This window comes from Pholcus phalangioides, unplaced genomic scaffold, assembly GCF_987345545.1.
Source record: "Pholcus phalangioides strain wild (caught in Gottingen) unplaced genomic scaffold, Ppha-v1.0 ptg000010l_1, whole genome shotgun sequence".
Lineage (NCBI taxonomy): Eukaryota > Metazoa > Arthropoda > Arachnida > Araneae > Pholcidae > Pholcus > Pholcus phalangioides.
This window is the reverse complement of record NW_028301603.1, coordinates 34730203-34749700: the sequence shown is the minus strand read 5'-3', so window position 1 is coordinate 34749700 and position 19498 is coordinate 34730203. Positions and strand designations below refer to the sequence as shown.

Here is a 19498-nt window from a genome sequence, read left to right as displayed (position 1 = left end):
TGGTTGAGTAAATGACCATGTGAATGATCGCGTGAGTGACTGTATGAGTGACCAAGTGAGCGTGCGATTGACTGTAGGAGTGAGTGGCCGTATGAAGGTGCCCAAGAGAGTGAACGTATCAGTGAGTATGTGACTGTGTAAGTGACCGTATGATTAAGTGAATGTGAGTGACCGTATGATTAAGTGAATGTGAGTGACCGTATGAATAAGTTAATGTGAGTAACTTTATGCTTGGGTAAATAACCATGTGAATCGCCAAGTGAGTGTGAGTTACTGCGTGGTTAAGTAAATGACCGTATCACCATATGAATGATTAAGTGAGTAACCCCCGTCACTCACTTGGGTACTCATATTTTCAAGATGGGCGAACACATTTTAAGCATAATTATTAAACGGCTCGAAAAATTTAGATGCAATATTACTTAGAAATCCTATCAATAACACTCATAATGAATGATTCATTCATTTCTCTAGAAAAATAAGAATCAAAATCAGCTTTTTTTATACTAATTTTAGCATCAAATAATCTTCCCATTTTCGAAAATAATCGATTTTGAAAAATACAAGCCAATAGTGAAAATACATTCGTACTTTGCCTTCCTTGTTTTCCATTGGCTGCAAATATAATTAGATAATAAGATATTAGAATGTCACACAAACATATCCAATTCGTTCCAATCTACGTTAGTGTGGCCGGCATTACACTGTAAAAGTTTAATAAAAGTTGTTTCATAAAAGTTGAAAAATTCGACCAATGATCGTATCGGTTATATTCGAGAGCATGCAAAATCGATATAGTTTTATTCTATTCCTTTTTACAAACCGAGCACACTTCAGGTCTATCGCCATGGGCAATTTACTACCTAGTGAGATGCGCCAGAAGTTGTGTGTACCTAACAGTCTGAGTGCGTATGTGGTGTTGTCTGATTTTTCTAAGTGCGGCCATCTATATATGACCTGTTGCTCTCGGTGTCTCCATCTCGCGGACTTCCGAAAAATTATTTTATCTCCCGAATTTCGACCGTGATTGTAAGAAATCCCTACTTTTAGGGGGGAAAATTATTCCCAGAGAATTTGAAATGACGTCACAAGTGTAATACGAATTGTCACGATTGCGTAAAATTAAAAAAAAAAAAACTATTCCATTTTCTCAGGGTAGAAAAGACAAAATTCGCCAATTAACTAGCGCCAATTCGGTCTTGCAACATCCAAAATTGGCGAGATGAAGCGTATAATATTTGATGATAATATTTGACCACATGTCTCGTTAAGTCTGCATGTCCCGTTTAAAATCGATGACTCGATGACAATTTTCTTTGATTGCCGTGATTTTATTAGAAAGCAGTAATGACAGGTAATTTAACCAACTGGTTGGCAGTGATTGGCGACTTGGTGCGATGTCTTTGCACTATGTCATGTTTTTGCAAAAAGGGGGAACCTACCCAATTTTACTTTGGATAATGAAAAAAATCCCTACATTGTTTTCCAAAAAGAATCCCTTTTAAATTCATTCAAAGTTGGCAGCTATGACATTTGCGCTTCGAAGTTGTGAACAACAGAAAAGTAACTTCAGCCGACCACCACTGTGGTGACGGTTGCGCTCGAACCCGGGTCCACGCGATGCGAGTCCGTCACTATGACCACTCGTAATAGCGCCCCTTACTGGTTGTTTTTCTTCCTTCAAGTTTTGTAAAACTTTTACCAAACTTATAAAGAAATCCTATCTTTAAATGTATATTCATGTATGATGACGAATGTGTGTGTGTGAGGTCGTGATTATGCTACAAAAGTTTGATAAAAGTTATTTTATAAAATCTAAATATGCGACCAATAGGCTTATTGGTTATATTTGCTTGAGTGTAACCAGTAAGCTTATCGTTGCATTTTAAGTTTTATAAAATAACTTTTACCAAACTTTTGTAGTGTAATACCGGCCTGAGGGTCATTTCAATGGGAAAATATTCATTCTGAACCATGACTTACCATATCTCCTGGAGCAGCGTCAGCAATTTGCCTTAACTGAAAGAAAATGAGACAAATCCATCATCAGAATTACGTACAGGGCAATTAATGGATAATGTACATACAGGGTGTCCTGTAAGTCTTAATGTGGTCTTTATCTCTTGAACAGTTCATCTTACAGGTATGGTTGTAAATATAAAAATTATCAAGATGCGTGATAAAATAACCCTGTACCAGAGTTGTGTAAGTGTGTGTGTCACGATAAAATATCTAAATTTTAATTGAACACTGTCCTAAAAAAACAATTGGTGAGAAAGTTGCTGCCCTGTCTCCACATTTCTAAGTGCAATATTCACAGAAATATTTAAGTTGGAATCGGTGAAAAGTTGGAGAATCGGAGAAAGGTTTTGAAAGAAGAGCATAAAAAGACGGGAAATTCTTCTTTCCCTCATTTATACTGTTCTTTCCCAACTTTACTCTGATTTCTGAATTCAAATATATCAGAGGTTATTGCACTTTGAAACGTGGATTTTTTAGTCGTTGTTGGTTTCTGGAGAAACCGGGAAATTAACTTTCCAAGTCGGTTTTTGACGGCAGCAGAGTTGAGAAGTATCGCAGATTTAGTTGAAGTATTGGAATTCAAAAATCGGAGAAAAGTTAGGAAAAAAACAGCATAAAAATGAGGGAAAGAAACGTCCTCAAAACAAGCTTGAGATGTTCTTTCCAAACTTTCTTCTAATTTTTGATTTCAAATATCCCAACGAATTTAGAGATGTGATTTTTTTTTTTAGCCTCGGAAGAGATTGGGCAATGATTTTCCAATTAGAAGTTAGAGCATAGTGGGGGGGGGGGGGCGTATAAAATTTTTAATTTTTTTTATTTTGTGGCTCACTCCAAACTGGTTCAGGGTGATTTTTGAACACATTTTTAAATTGGAACGATTCTTCTAAGACGAACGGCTGATGAGATAAAACCCGACTCAGGACTCACAGGATACAAGAGAGCCAAAAGAGCAAAAGATTTACGCCAAAAAAATATGAATCGTTTGTGAAAGATATCTTACAACCTGCATAGATATTGCGAAAGATTATTGTTCATTTCTTAAAGAAAATTAAAATGTGTTATTACAGTCAAACCTCGTTAGTGCGTCATCCGGTTAACACGTCACTCTGCTTACCGGGTCACTTTTTGGAAGTCCCAATTGTCCTCAGCCAGGAATTGGCACAGCTATGGCTTACTCCGTTTAACGAGTCACTCCGCTTACTAAGTCATATTTTTGCTCTCCCATGAGTGACTCATAAACGAGGTTTGACTGTATATATATATATATATATATATATATATATATTATAATATGTATATGTGAAATGATTTGCTATCTCTGCACTTTTTTTTCCTGACCATGAACAGAAATATATTTAAAAAAAATAGAAAAAATAATAATTTTTCTTTCTAGTCTTTCTCCGTCATATGATGCATGAGTTTTTACATCAATAATTATAATTATTAATTATTTTCATTAAATTAAGACAATTTAACTTACATTAGTTCAAAAGTTGAATAATCGGAAATTTACATCAATTACAAACAAAAAGCATGCTAAATTGATGTCCAATTGTTTTGAAACTTGAAAAATATGTTATTTAAGTAGCGAGTCATCATACACTGGTGTGCAAAAGTTAAGTACGAAGCTGAAATTTGAAGTCGAGTATTCTTTACGGATGAAAGGAGACTAAGGCCGCGCGCGCGCGAACACATAGTGCAGAGGCGAGATAAGAGCTAGATACGAGCGGAGAAAGTAATTGTACTGTTTTGTTCAACCCCTCACATACTCGAGCAGCGAGACAAAGAAAAGAAAGAGCAACTCAACGAGGTAAGGAAGAGTCGAACAAAATAAATCTTGCTTTTACGGCTGTGTAAGAGATTTCGCTCATTGGTGATTGGCCCATTTTCTTCCTTCTTTTTCTCTCCCTCTTCTGCGGAGGCCATCATCATAACCATCATCGTCACATTTCAAAATATATCCGGGCATTAACGCTCTCCGCCACCTGCTCTACTCTGTGCGGGCACCTCTACCAACACCCCGATACATTTTCTCGAGGCTAGCCCATCACCACCTAGAGATAGAAGGCCTTCGCACTCTGCATGTGACGTCAAGTAAGTAGTCCATTTTCCCTCAGAATATTCAGGGAAAAATAATTTCCCTTCTCGTGCCAGTATCATCGTTGTGAGGAAAAGAAATGATCGGGCTCAGAATTGGCGATTTCCATGCCCCACATCCAATCACTATGCGGTATTTGTGATTCAATCAGGTATATTCTACGCCAAAATAAGAAGAAACGAAATAGGATGCTGTGTTTCAAAATGTGGCAAACTTGCTAGGTAGTCTGAATGACGTTTATGGCAAACACACACTGCAGAGGCTTTCTATCTCTAGGTGGTGATGGCTAGCCACCCTCTTATCTCGCCGCTTCACTATGTGTTAGTCTGACTAGCGATTCTGGACGCATACACTTCTGGAGAGAGCTGGGAACCTCCGGGGAGCAATTTCTCCCCCCCCCCCCCAACATCGTGGAAAGGGACTGGTTTGGAGGTGATGGAGTTCTCGTTTGGGGAGGTATCATGCATTGTACCCGTACATCTTCCAATGTGTTTCACTCACTGGTACCCGCTATTCTACAGACGTTCTTCTTCCTCACGTGCGTCTTTTTAGAGGTGCTACGGGTCCTCTCAGTTCCTCTACATGGACGACGTCAACGCTCCACCTCATCGTACAGTGGCTGTTGCAGAACTGTTGGAACGTGAAGATATTCAACGCATCGATTGGCCGGCAAGGTCCCCGGATGCGTAATTCCATACCGTACATAGGATTTTTAACATGGGATGCGCCTCATTGGCTAAGATCACTATTACGTCACTAAATCGTCACACCCGATCTTGACTTCGGAACTCGATGTAATGCGCATGCGCGACATATTTATTGGTGCGCGTTTTTCCGGCGACTGTTGGTTGGCGCCAATATACTGCCTGGCAATGTTTAATAATACTTATATCTAATTTTAGATGCAATCGGCGTGTGCTAGTCGGTGTAATGGCTAGAGTACGGGGGTTGTGGGTTCGAATATCAATGTAATCCCACTCGAATTCTTTTTTTAATAGTGGTACCCGTGGTCTGTTTTTGGAACATTTTGTTTCAACTTAAAAGTTTTGCCATATTTCCGGTTGTGGTGACAACATAGTTGATATATTCAGTTCGGGGGCAGGGGCCCCCTGTAACGGCCGGAGGAGCGGACCGACGTCCACACGCCCGAAAGTTCATTCATTCGAAGTTCATTCCGAAAGTTCATTTCGGCCTACAGGGGCATTTATTAATAAAGTAGTCGGAAGCATGTTTTTTTTGAGTTGTGATATTATATTGTATATCATTATTATGATAATTATATTATGTTGCTATAAAATTTTATATCTCTGTAATATTATATCGTCATCTTTAATGAATCCTGGTGTTTGGCGATAAGTTGCCAAACGTAACAGCCGTAGCTCCGAATCGGTAATGTTCGGCTCTTCGGCTAGTACGTCACGAGAAAGATTCGGAGTTAGAATTTCCCTCGATCTTAAATGACGTCATTGTGATCTTCGCCAATGAGCGTATCCCAGGTTAAAACCTGTGTACATAATGGAATTGTGCTCCCCGGATCTAAGTCCAATCGAGCGCGTCACCACCAACGATTGGCGCTACAGCAGGAATTGGCAGCAATGCCTCAACAGCTCGTTGACAACCTTGTACTCAGCATGGGCAGAAGCTGTAAATCCTGCATAGCAGTCATGGGTGATCATATATCCCCTACAAAAGGCTGGATTTTCCTTGCCAGTCACTTGTCACATGGACGTTTCGGTCTTCTGTCCAATTGCGCTCGAAGCGAAATTTTTCGATAAAGTTCCTTTTTAGATTTTGTATTTCTCTTTTTTTTGGACAGTTCTGCTCACTTTTCCCATGTTCTTAATGTCTTGGGCAGCTTATAGTATTATTTGGGTCGATTTTGAACACTTTTGCAAGACGTTACATTAGAAAAACCATGTCGTTCTTAATTTTTGCACACTGGTGTGTATAAAAAAAAAACTGTGCGATTTGATCACGAATTGTAAGAGCGGTGAAAAACTTACTTCAGGTATAGGTGGCACTGTTTGCTATTAGAATGAACAAAATGGTAGAGAGTATAGAATTAATAATGAGTGAAACAGATATAATTAGAGGAAAAACGCGTACGTGAAATGTGCTTATACCAGAATTAATTGATTGAATAATTTTTCTGTAATGAAATATCTTCCATATTTTGAATGCAAAAAAAAAAAAATCCTATTAAATTTATCAAACAAGAGATACCGAAATTTTGCGATTTTAATAAGCGGCGAAGAAATCTAGTGATTTTGAATATTGATATCATTTTGGTGATTTATGTATAGGTGATAGGCTAATTGAAAAATCCAGTTTATTGGAATAATTCTAGGTTGAAACCGGCTGTTCGTGCGAACACTAGGAAATTTTCTATTTAGCTCATAACTGCACATGGACTCATTCCAATAAACCCCAAAAGTATAAACACTGAATAGAAAGCAGTAATATTTTCATTTTTTGCGGGCGCGCTGAAAATGGTCAGCCTAATAATAGAACAATTCACACCCGAAATACATATTACGGTAAAATTCCTCTTAACGGACACCCCTCGGTCACTCCTCTTTTTTACGGCCAAATAATAATTTCACCTTGTATAATTAAAGTATGCATTTCAAGCCCCTGATTAATGGTCACCCTTCCTTTACGGATGCTTTTTTTTGTCCCGTCGGTGTTCGCAAAAGAGAGGTTTTACGATATTCTATTCGTCCATAACTATAAGCTAGTTATTCATTCATAAATACTGAGGAGAGAGGACGAGAAAAAAAAACCGAACATATTCATTTGATAACTTATAATACAGTAAACGCCGCTTATTAGAATCACGGATAATATTATTATTTTGATATTGTATGTATGGGGGAAGTATGGTTACCGTTCTTGCAAATAGGACTTTTTTTCCCGGATATATTTACCCTTCGGTTGTTGTTATCCGAAACCCCCGAGTACCGATGTGATCACGATATGCGGCGTGGACTGTATTATCGTTTATGCACGATTCGAAAAGATGGAGGGATGTGCAAAAACACACACGCAATCGCTAATTTTATTTCACATTTGAAACACGTGACGCCTAATGATGATTCGTTTCAGAAATTAGAATAAGTAAAAATATATCTATATAAACTGAAGAGCCAAAAAAAAAATGGTACAGGCATGCGTATGCAAATAAAGAGATATGGAACCAATCAGAGTACGGCGCTACGACAGCAGCGCCTATATAACATAAGTGTCTGGCATAGTTGTTAGATCGGTTACTGCTGCTACAATGGCACGTTATCGAGATTTAAGTTAGTTTGAACGTGGTGTTATAGTCGGCGCACGAGAGATGGGACATAGCATCTCCGAGGTAGCGATGAAATTTGGATTTTCACGTACGTCCATTTCACGAGTGTACCGTGAATATCGGGAATCCGGTAAAAAATTAAATCCACGACATCGCTGCGGCCGGAAAAAGATCATGCAAGAACGGGACTGACGGGAATCATAAACGTGACAGACGTGCAACCTTCAGCAAATTGCTGCAGATTTCAATGCTGGGCCATCAACAAGTGTCAGCGTGCGAACCATTCAACGAATCATCATCGATATGGGCTTTCAGAGCCGACGGCCCATGTCAACAGGGGACTGTTCAAGCTGGTGTTGGTTCTGTGATGGTATGGGGCGTGTGCAGTTGCCGTGATATGGGACCCCTGATACGTCTAGATACGATTCTGACAGGTGACAGGTACGTAAGCATCCTGTCTGATCACCTGCACCCATTCATGTCCATTGTGCATTCCGACGGCCTTGGACAATTTCAGCAGGACAATGCGACACCCCCACACGTCCAGAATTGCTACAAAGTGGCTCCAGGAACACTCTTATGGCTTTAGACACTTCCGCTGGTCACCTAAATCCCCAGACATGAACATTATTGAACATATCTGGGATGCCTTGCAACGTGCTGTTCAGAAGAGATCTCATCCCCCCTCTTACTCCTACGGATTTATGGACAGCCCTGCAGGATTCATGGTGTCAATTACCTCCAGCACTACTTCAGACATTAGTCGAGTCCATGCCACGTCGTGTTGCGGCACTTCTGCATGCTCGCGGGGGCTCTACACGATATTAGGCAGGTAATCAGTTTTTTTGGCTCTTCTATCGTAGTTTGTGATACACATTAAACGGTTCCTATGTGTCGCTTCACAATGGCTGAACAACAGAAATGCAGGATTTTAGCTCAAAGGAGGGAAAAAAGTCCCTTTTTTGGAATAGAATTAAAAAAAAAAAAATGGAACGATTATATATATACACTTCGAAACCAAAATTACTGTACATAGGAAAAAAAAGAAAAAGAGTTGTCCCGTTTTATAAATACTCTCTTACCATGCGTCCCGTTTGTCCAAACGGGATGTATGGTTACCGTTCTTGCAAACAGGACTTTTTCCCGGATATATTTACCCTTCGGTTGTTGTTATCCGAAACCCCCGAGTCCCGATGTGATCACAATATGCGGCGTGGACTGTATTATCGTTTATGCACGATTCGAAAAGATGGAGGGATGTGCAAAAACACACACACACAATCGCTAATTTTATTTCACATTTGAAACACGTGACGTCTAATGATGATTCGTTTCAGAAATTAGAGAATAAGTAAAAATATAGCTATATATAATCTTTGTGTCAGATGTCGTAACACTTACTTGGTCTGAAATATGAAATGAATCAACAAGTTCAATCTTAATAATTTTATTATCATAAAGAAACTAGTGTTGCTCACTAATTATAACGTGTGACGTCAAAGTAAAAATTATGCTTTTTGTAATTTCGCTTCGTAATTGTTCGAATGAGTTTAGTAGTACGGCTTTACTCGAATTTGTCGGAGAGAGAGAGAATTATGCTGTATTTCCGGAACCCAACAGTTCAACATGCCTGTGTTATCCGTCATCCTTGTTCCCAATCTAAGGTTGCCAACATAGTGTACGCTGGGTTCCGATTCTCTCAGTCGGCGTCGTTGCTGATTGGTTAGAAAACTGAATTTCGGGTTTTTTTTAACCAAACCATAACGGCGCCGACTTGCAGATTCGTAAACCTGCGTGCATTCCTCATCGGAAGTGAGATACTGGTGAATCACAGGTGGATATCCTTTTAGGAGTAATAAATCTGGCTGGTTTATGGTTCGGTTTGGCGAAACTACAGTAATCTATGATTTATGCACCCTCTCATTTGTACGTCCCTCTCAGTTATAAGATGGTTTTCTGTACTCTTGGCTAAAGATATAGAAAGACAATGATATTTTATCATTCATTTATACGACTTTTTCATTAATGCGATTCATCTTGTGACGTACCTCACAGTTATGGGCTTAAATTTTTTTTTTGACATTTTTTCAGAAAGGCTTTTACAAAGAATGCAAAGAACGAGGTACAACAATATCAACGAACAAGGTACAATAAAACCCCTCTTAACGGACATCCTCAGATGCGGCCACCCCTCTTTACGGTCACATAATACTGTAATTTCACCTTGTATGATAAAAGTATTTATTCCAAACCCCTGATTAACGGTCATCGACCGAATTTGTTTACGACCGAATTTTTTCGTCTCGTCGGTCTCCGCAAAAGGGATGTTTTACTGTAATTGCATTTGTTACATATTTGTTCTTAAGAACGTATTCATTCTTTTCTCTTTATAAGACTACATCGCTGTTTATAACTGCCTGGATATCAATCAAAGTGGAATTCCCTTTGGAGGATCATACGCATTCCCCAGTAGCAAAACGATATGGTTAGGATATCGTGCCGACACCGGTCCAGCGTCGAAACGTCGAATGAATACCAAACGTCAGAAAGAGGTCGGAAAATTTTACATGTCCGATATCGAACGATATAACAAAAATGTATTCACTCAATAAACGTCAAAATATCTTATTTTTTCTCTAGAATACATAGCTTTACTCTCATTTTTACAGCATTTCGTTCCGAAGGACAATATCTTGTAAGTCTCTTTTGGAATAAGCGAAATTTCGAATACGTCGTCAAATGCACGCCACTTCTACGTCGAAAGATATTGGTAACGACGTCGAACGGTATCGAAATCTCGGTGTCGTTCGGTGTGCTACTGGGGTTCCGTACACCTCACGGTAAGATTCTGGTATCCATCATCGTTCTGCCTACTGAAATCGACCAAACATACTGCTGTTCCACAGGTGCTAGGGATTTCAATTGAAGAGGGTTAGGTTTCAACTGATAGGAAGAGAGATTGACGATAGGGATAAATAAGACAATACAATCAATGGCAAGTTATTCAGAAAGGCGGCACAGTTTTCTTTTCACTGGAGACGTAATCTCGACTTCGTCTACTCATGCTACCCTGTATTAGCTTTCATATTCTTCAAACTGGGCAAATGAAATCAATTATAGATTCCAATGAAAATCAACAAACAAAAGTTTAATGATAAGTTGTTCATGAGAGCTAGAGAATATTGGACGGTAATGCACATTTTACAACAATGAAGAGATCGATGCAGAGAAGATAATTTTAAATAAAAACACCCATGACATTTTCGAAAAGCTTTTATAGAAACACTACGAACTATTCATGATTACATAAAACTGCACGAACTGGCTCGACTTTCTTCCAATTACACTATAACGCCTCTTATAACGGACACACCTCAGATGCGACCACTCCTGTTTTAAGGCCAAATAATAATTTCCACTCTTGTTTAATAAAAGTATTCATTCCAAACCCCTGATTAACGGCCATCTCCCCTTTCACGGACAATTTTTTTTGTCTCGCCGCTGTCCGCAAAAGAGAGTTTTTACTGTATATGAACTTGAAAGAGCATTTTTTTTTGTTGAGCAGCATTCACACGATTGAAGGTGTTTGTAAAAGAAATTACAAATTTAACAATGTAATCAGAGGATGTTTTGCATTCCCATCTGAGTTATATGAAGAATTATTTTCCTACATTTTTTTTAACAATGAAGCCAATGCCTTCATTGCAATCAAGTACTTGTATATATTCATTTTCATGTCATGTACTGTAAAACCTCTCTTTTGCGAATACCGGTGGTGCAAAAAAATTCGTCCGTAAAAGAGAGGTGACCGTTAATCAGGGGTTTGAAACACATACTTTTGTTATATAAGGGGAAATATTATTTGGACGTAAAGAAGGGTTAACCGCAACTGAGGGATGTCCGTTAAGAGGGGCTCTACTGCACTCAAGAGCATTTTCTTCCATTTTCACTTATACGCCTACCTCACTTATGCGTTTCTTTGTTTTTTTTTTTCTTATTCTGTTGCACCGTCGCATAAGTGAGAGATTGCTGTACAGTAAAACCTCTCTTTTGCAGACACCGGCGGGACAAATAAAAAAAATTCGTTCGTAAAAGAGGGTTGACCGTTAATCAGGAGTATGAAATGCATACTTTTACTATAGAAGGTGAAATTATTATTTGGCCGTGAAAAGGGGGGTGTCCGTGAAGAGGGTGTTCACTGTATTTTGAAGACGAGATAGGCTTTCATCTGAGTCTTGGACACGAAAAACCTCAGAAAACGGCCATCATTCCAACAAGACATTATTATCAATCGCATCGGGACGAACTTCTTTGTGGAATGTGAATTCGAATGCGGAGTATAATGATTTAATCGACACATGTATTTATCCATCCATCCATCTCCAAAAATCATAGTGAATATTAAGAAAAAATCTGTAGACTTACCCTGCGCATGTGCAACTGAAGGAGAAAAATTCAATATTCAAGAACAATCCAGGAAAAAAATCATTTCAATAGTCATATTAAGAAATAGCTTCATTAACCCTTAACTGGCGTCGCGGGATCATTTTGACTCCAGCGAGTGTTAATGCATTTTAAAAGTTAACAAAAAGAGTCTTCATAAAAGCGATGGGGTTTTTACATGCCTCCGTTCATCTGCCAATTAATTCACTAAATAATTTTTTTTTTCAAATTTCTTTAATTATTTTCTTAAACATTTTCTTTTATTAAGACGCGCGTTCGAAGAAAACGGGGGACACGTGACTTCCTGAAATAGTTTAATACAAATACAAATACAAATACAAATACAACGCCACAACAGGCAAAATGCCCAACGAGGTGGCTGATAAAAAGATGCCCATAAAAATATGGTTGTCATATGTTTCAAAAATACAGCAACCCAATTAAAAATGCAATTAACACAAATTACAAACAATATATACACATGATAAAATATTATACAATGCCCATAAAGAATACTTATGGTTGTCTTATTCTAAGAATGGATAGCTTCTCGATTTACCCCAACATGTTTATCGTATTTCTTTTTAAACGTGTCAATTGTGTTACAATTTACTACCTCCGGGGGTAAGCTATTCCATTTATTAACAACCCTATTGGAGAAAAATTCCCTGCGACACCATAACCTTGCATTGTCCCTCACCAATCGATACTGGTGTCCCCTTGTAAAAGCAGTCGATTGGCGGTGTACTAAAAGTTCATGGTCCATCCTATCCATCCCATTGAAAATTATTTATCAAATTTTTGAACGCAATTTCCATGATTTAAAAACTGAACAGATATGATTAAAATATACTCAGAAAATAAAATTTACAAATTAAAATAGTGATCAATTGCTGTATTGTCACAAGCACCATAATTGGTCTTGTTCCAAGTTGGAAACACAGTACTTGCAGACAACACCAATACCTGTAGTTAACATGTGAATACCTGTAGTTGACATGCGAATACCTGTCAGACAACACCAATACCTGTAGTTAACATGTGAATACCTGTCAGACAACACCAATACCTGTAGTTAACATGTGAATACCTGTCAGACAACACCAATACCTGTAGTTAACATGTGAATACCTGTCAGACAACACCAATACCTGTAGTTAACATGTGAATACCTGTCAGACAACACCAATACCTGTAGTTAACATGTGAATACCTGTCAGACAACACCAATACCTGTAGTTAACATGTGAATTTATGTGATGTCACGCAACACATGTTATAAAACCTAGAAACATTCGCGGAGATCTTAATTCTCAATGTGTCTGCTGCTCACAATGACGATAAGTTTACGAGATCGCGCTTTCTTCGTCAAATTGTTTTACCAAAACAGAAATTCCGCACTAATTATGGAATCTCTATGGAATTATCGGACGGGACAAAAAAATCGTCTATTGAAGAGGAGGGGGTGACCGTTAATCAGGGGTTTGAACTGCATACTTTTATTAAACAAGGTGAAATTATTATTTGGCCATAAAGGATGGGAGACCACGCCTGAGGGGTTGTTAATAGAGGTTTTACTGTAATTGACATTAAATATTTATCATATTGTCGGAATGGCTGGTCGTACTCAATTCATGTCAATGCCGTCATGTTAAAGTGATGGTTAATGTATCGTTGAGATCATCAGTTAGCTGATGCACGTATTTTTTTTTTCCACTGGTACATTATACCGTGAATAGAATTGAGTAAATTGAAGTTCGTTATAGCGATTGTCCCAATACAACGACCGATACGACACAATTAGTCCCGAGTGCTTTCCTATTCATCCCATGCCGTTTTCTATCCAATATATCGACCCAGAAAAAAAAAATCATTCAATCATTATAACGAACTTGCTCTTCCCATTTTCATCGCAAAGAAATCAACAAAATATTGGAAATTTCCAGGCCGAAAATTTCTTTTTCGAAAAAATTTTGTTCTTAGACAATATCCATCGCTCGTAATTATTGCATAATATAAAGTAAAGTAAAATTACTGTATGAAGAAAATGAAGGTTTTGGCCAAACAACTGAATTTTCGTAAGATGTAGGTCTACATACTCTACTATGAATGAAATATTTTTTTTCCCTAATCTGCTAAGTTTTTACATTGCGCCCTCTGTACATCGCAACAAGATTAATATAATAAATTTTGTTACACTGCCTGAATAAGGAATTTCGTTTAAAAAAAAATCTGAATTTTATTATTATTTTTCCCAAATTTCTGATATAACGTACGTTTTTCGTGGAATGCGTGAAGTCGTTATAAAGAGTGTCGACTGAAAAACGAATGAGTACAAATGAGTTAAGTAAGTCGACGCTCGTAATTTTCGTTGTAATGATTGAATTATTTTTTTCTTGTCGCTATATCGGATAGAAAACTACCGAGAAAATGACTTTGGCCTTTGAAGTCCGAACATACCCCGCCTCCCATCTCGGAGAGATATCGAAGCGTTGCTGAAGGATGGGTGTATCCGGAAAGTTTTATTAAAATCAAAGACACAGTCGCACACCGCAGACGAAGGCAACAGAATACAAAATAAGTAAATAAATTGATACAATCATCTTGGAACACATCAGCGATCGTCAATCTGGGCAATCATATAACAATCTAAGCCAATGGGCAATCAAAATTATAAACATGATTATAGCCGAGCATATCACACTTGATGCGTCCTTGTCGTCAATGACCTGATTAGTCTCTACTGGTGAACGTGCTTATAGTCCGTATCAGGTTAACTTTGCGGTGAAGAGAAAGGTAGAGAGTGTATTCCTTCGCCGCAAAATATAGTTCCCATATATCGGAGGTTTACGATGATTCTTTATACAGAATATATATATATTTCAATTTTTGCAAAAAATATTGAAAAAATATCGTTTTGAACGGATGTTCATTTGTTTGAAATTTTTAAATAGAAAAAAAAAATTGTTACCATTATCAAAAATCCATGGCAACGGCGACTACATTCTGGCGCGATATCCTAAAAATTTTGCCCGCCAATATCACTGTAGTGTTTTTTTCGTTACACAACTATATACGGTGTATATATTTTTTATATCGTTATTTGGTTGAATTTTCCATAGCGATACAATTTTTCATTCAGTTTTTACATGCAAATTATAGGCTTACAAAAGCACGAATATCAATCAGTTTTATTTTCTCCCTAAAATAGGTTTCAGTGAGTTCAGAAATTCACTCAGAGATTACAGAAAGCGTTTCTCTTCCACGAGAGCGCCGGTACCCATTGTGAGAGACTCTTTATGGGTGCAGAAGTTTTGGCTTTAGGTCCTCCTTTTTTTAATTAGTTATTTTTTGCCATGTTTATTGGACAGTACTGGTTTCTGACCACGGAGAGTGTTGACACGAGTCGCGTCTTCCACCCACAGCAGGGGCCACCTATTATTTCTCCAGATGCGCGCCCCTTGTCTTTAGTGGCTCTTCAGATAAAATAAGTGAGAGCGGGGGCCCACAGTGGTTTAGGTTTTCATCTTTTATGTGACAGTTGTATCTTTCTTTTCACCATGCTAAAAAAGTTCTCTGCTTTTCCATTACTGAATTCTATATTTTTGGTTTCTGAATACTCGCTGTAAATAAAACTCGATAAGAATCATCCGTAATAACCATGAGCAGCACATCAACCGTAACAAAGTACTAAAACTGTCGTGAAAACAAGTAGCATCGACGTATACCGTTCAGGGGAAAGGGTGAGCGACAGAAATTCGGCAGGAAAAGTGAGTAAAAAATTCTAAACTTTTCCGTATCATTTTCATTATTTGGTGCTGTTCCTGCATTTACACGCGAAAACAGAGTTAATATGCTTGTTCTTACTTAAATTTTTTTTTTCATTGGTTTCAAAAATTTTATTTTACGTTAATTTTTTCCATATAAATTGAAAAAAAAATTAAAAATCCCGAAGGTATTTTTTGAGAGCCATGGTTAATATACAGTATTTTAAAATTATACGTTGCTTACATATTATTTTGTTTGGGATTTTTTTTATAAATTAATTTCAGCTGAGAGGGAAGGGAAATACTGCAGAAAAATATTACTATGTTTTCGTGACACGCTGTTATAAGATAATTATTTTTTTCTAAATTTTAAAACACTTTCTAATCAAAATAAACCAAACAAATGATTTCAAAAACCTCACTTTAATTTCTGAAAGTATCGGCAATGGTTTTCTTTTAATTCTATAGTTATTACTAATTTACTGCGCAATTTTTTTACTCATTACGTTACACGTAAAAGAAGATATTTTTCTCAGTGAGATTGGCGAGAATCAGCCATACCTTACCAAGGCCGCGCATCGATACATTGGTTAAGAGGCTTTCGTTCCCATAGCAACGAGTGATGCGGTCCCCTCGTAGCTTCCCCTTCACTGCAAAGTTAACCTGAAACGGACTATAGATTTTCCCATTCACTGGTTACTTCTATTGACGCCGACGTGGTCGTAGATTATATTTTCTCGTATGATCAATCATTGGGACTCTTGCCGGCTTGAATTCGTCATCGTCCCTACTGCTCAGACGCGCACTGCCAGTCTTCTTAGTACGCATGCGGTGTAGTTTGTTATCTAGGAAGAATATAATCCGCCGCAGCACTAATCAGACGCGCACTGCCAGTCTTCTTAGTACGCATGCAGTGTAGGTTGTTATATAGGAAGAATATAATCCGCCGCAGCACTGCCAGACGCGCACAGCCAGTATTCTTAGTACGCGTGCGGTGTAGGTTGTTATCTAGAAATAATATAATCCGCCGCACTCGAGCAATGATCACAGGGCTCTTCAAAAATCTCCTTTTGAAACACAGTCGACCGTTCTCGGGGATAGGACCGAAACGAAGGTTTGTCGTACGTGGACGAGATGTCAGGTAACGACATAAAGATTCGATATAAGCACAAGCACACTTGGCGTTGTCCGACTTCTTCAAACGTTCTAGATATGTCATCAATGGACCGTGTGTTCAGAATGACTAGAAAAAACGTTCGAGCTTGTGTCGTTGCGGCCGTTGTACAGTAAAACCCCTCTTAACAGTCACCCCTCGGTTACTCCTGTTTTACGGCCAAATAAAAATATCCCGGATAAAGCTTATTTAAATAATGTATTTCGAACCCCGTACTAAACGGTCACCCTCAGATACGGTCATCATTTTTCGTCATTCGTTCCACTGGATTCAGACACTCGTACGGACAGCAATTGTTGCAATTTTGGTTCGAATTACACTCACTAGGTAGCAGTGAAAGTTCTAATATTTCTCTCACTTGTTGGCCACTTTTCAGTGAAGTTTCAGGTAAAAGTTTTTGTTAATGTTTGGCAACTCTGATGCCAGTTTGCTGGTTGCGCTCGTATATTTTACATGATTTCAGGCTGTTTAATATGGAGTTTAGTATTTCGCTTTCTATCACTGAGAGAAGATGTTCCGGAAAAAAAAACAAAACAAATTGAGGTAATCCAATGCAGTGAAATAACACAAATGGGAATTCATGTTCCTGCAAATAAATACAATGTTGGAAGGACACAGATATCATCCATTTTTAAGCAGAAGAAGAACAGAGAAGAACTTGCCATAGAGACGCCGTTGAATACAGTTGGTTCGTTTCAGCAAGAAGCAAAAATTTACGTGTTTTCGACCCTGTTCTACAAGAAGAAGCTTGAGAAGTTGCAGAAGAACTCGTACTCATCGACTTAAAATGGTTGGTTGGATCGTTTTTGTGTGTGCAACGAAATTGTATTTAAATTTGGGCGTTGAATCTCTGATGCCAAAAAAATAACCTAAAATTATCGAGGGATATTCAGCCAATGATGTACACCAGGGGTGTCCAGCAGCTGATCCGCATGGAGGTAATGTTGGAATACTCAGCAAAACCAACAAAACATCGTTTGATCAGTTTTCCAAAAGATGTAGATTCAGTATATAAACGTTGTGTAATATTTCTCTCGCAATTTTGATTTTGTTATCTATGCAAAAATTATGTACTTTCATGATTTAAACGCTTCTTATATTGTCAGAGAATATCATTCATTTGCAAATAAAGAACCATTTCAAATTGTGTTAATACTGTATTTTACAATTTCAACAGGAGTCTCCTCTGATGCGGTCACCTCTCTTTTACGGACGGATTTTTTTTTTTGTCCCGCGAGTGTCCACAAAAGAGAAGTTTTACTATATTTGGAAGTTGTAGTGATCGTTCGAATACAATGACCGGTACGACACGATTACTACCGAATGCGTTTTTCTGTACATTCCATTTCAGTCAGACGACCCGGAAGAATCATTCAATCGAAGTTTCCACGTGGAAAATTTCGTTTACGTGAGAACACTGCAAATTATTACACTACAAATTTCAAAAAACAAAATATCTTACTAACAATGTGTCAGTTTTGGCCAGACACTAAATTGTTCTCCCCTAGCGGTAAGATGCTTATTTTTTACCATGAAGGTTATCATCGACGTCCACGGGTTTCAATCTAGGGTAAAAACATCGAAAACAAGTTCTTTACCTACCGAGCCTGGGGCGACCAATAATAGATGGCGCCTTCCTTTTTCCACCCAGCTCCACTGGTTGGACATTGCCATGCTGCGATATGACCGGAGTTAGTGTTCGGTAAAGTAGATACTGAATTTTCGCAAGATGTACATACATACTGTATTATGAGTTAGAATTTCATTTTTTCCTAGTCTGCTAAATTTACATTTCGACCTCTGTAGATCATGACAGAAATAATATAATTTTTTGATCCGCCTGAATAAGAAATTTTGTTTAAAAAAATCTGTTTTATTATAATTATTTTCCAAACATGATACCACATCCACTTTCCGTCTCATACTGAGAACGGATAATAATGGTCGTTATAACGAATGCCAACTGTATGATTAAATGAATGATTATTATCTTCGTGTTCGAGAAAATCGTTTCTCTGCAGAAATGTTTTATAGTAGCATGAGAAGGAATGCTTATTTTCAACAATATTTAAGCACAGTAATTATATTGTTACATAACTATTAAAATGTTACCTGCCACGAGAAGCGTCAAAAATCCGAGTGCAATAACGATCTTCATAATGCTTTGAGAGCTTTTAGTGTTAAATATTAACAAAGCAAAGGAGAAAAAATTCCAACTAATTCCATTTATATAGCGTCGTTTTCATTCATGGAAAAAAGAAAAGAAACATATCCACGAATGAGAATAAATATTGTTCTAAGCAAAGATAACCCTTCTGAACAACTATTGTTTTGTCTCATCGCTTTATTTATAGAATAGCGAGGGGAAAAAGTACAAATAAGACCCATGCAAGGTAATATTATACTCTTCCCTTTGTACTGTGGAATGTACTTTGAGTTTACTTTTCCTTTCTTTATGAAACCATTTACAATATATACGAAAAAACGTTGTTCAAACAGAATCATAACATACGACGAACCATTGCAAACTAGATCATTAAGTCAAGATTTTTCTTTTTTGGAAATAAGTATGTAGTATATTGGATTATACAACGGATTATTATGGGAATTATTTGCTGAATGACAATCTGGGTAGTTTTATGCATTAAATCGCCGTGGGAAAACATCAAAACAATATATATATACGTATATTT

At 37.7% G+C, this 19498-nt stretch overlaps 1 long non-coding RNA gene across 1 annotated transcript; it reads right to left on the bottom strand.

Moving 5' to 3' along the window:
* Positions 1-583: 583 nt before the first annotated feature.
* LOC149081340 (uncharacterized) lies at positions 584-19109 on the bottom strand. Its single transcript, XR_016193425.1, has 5 exons — positions 18918-19109; positions 11847-11861; positions 6127-6150; positions 1984-2019; positions 584-615 (listed from the first exon to the last, which is right to left on the bottom strand). It is a non-coding gene; the product is annotated as an uncharacterized LOC149081340 (long non-coding RNA).
* Positions 19110-19498: the final 389 nt, after the last annotated feature.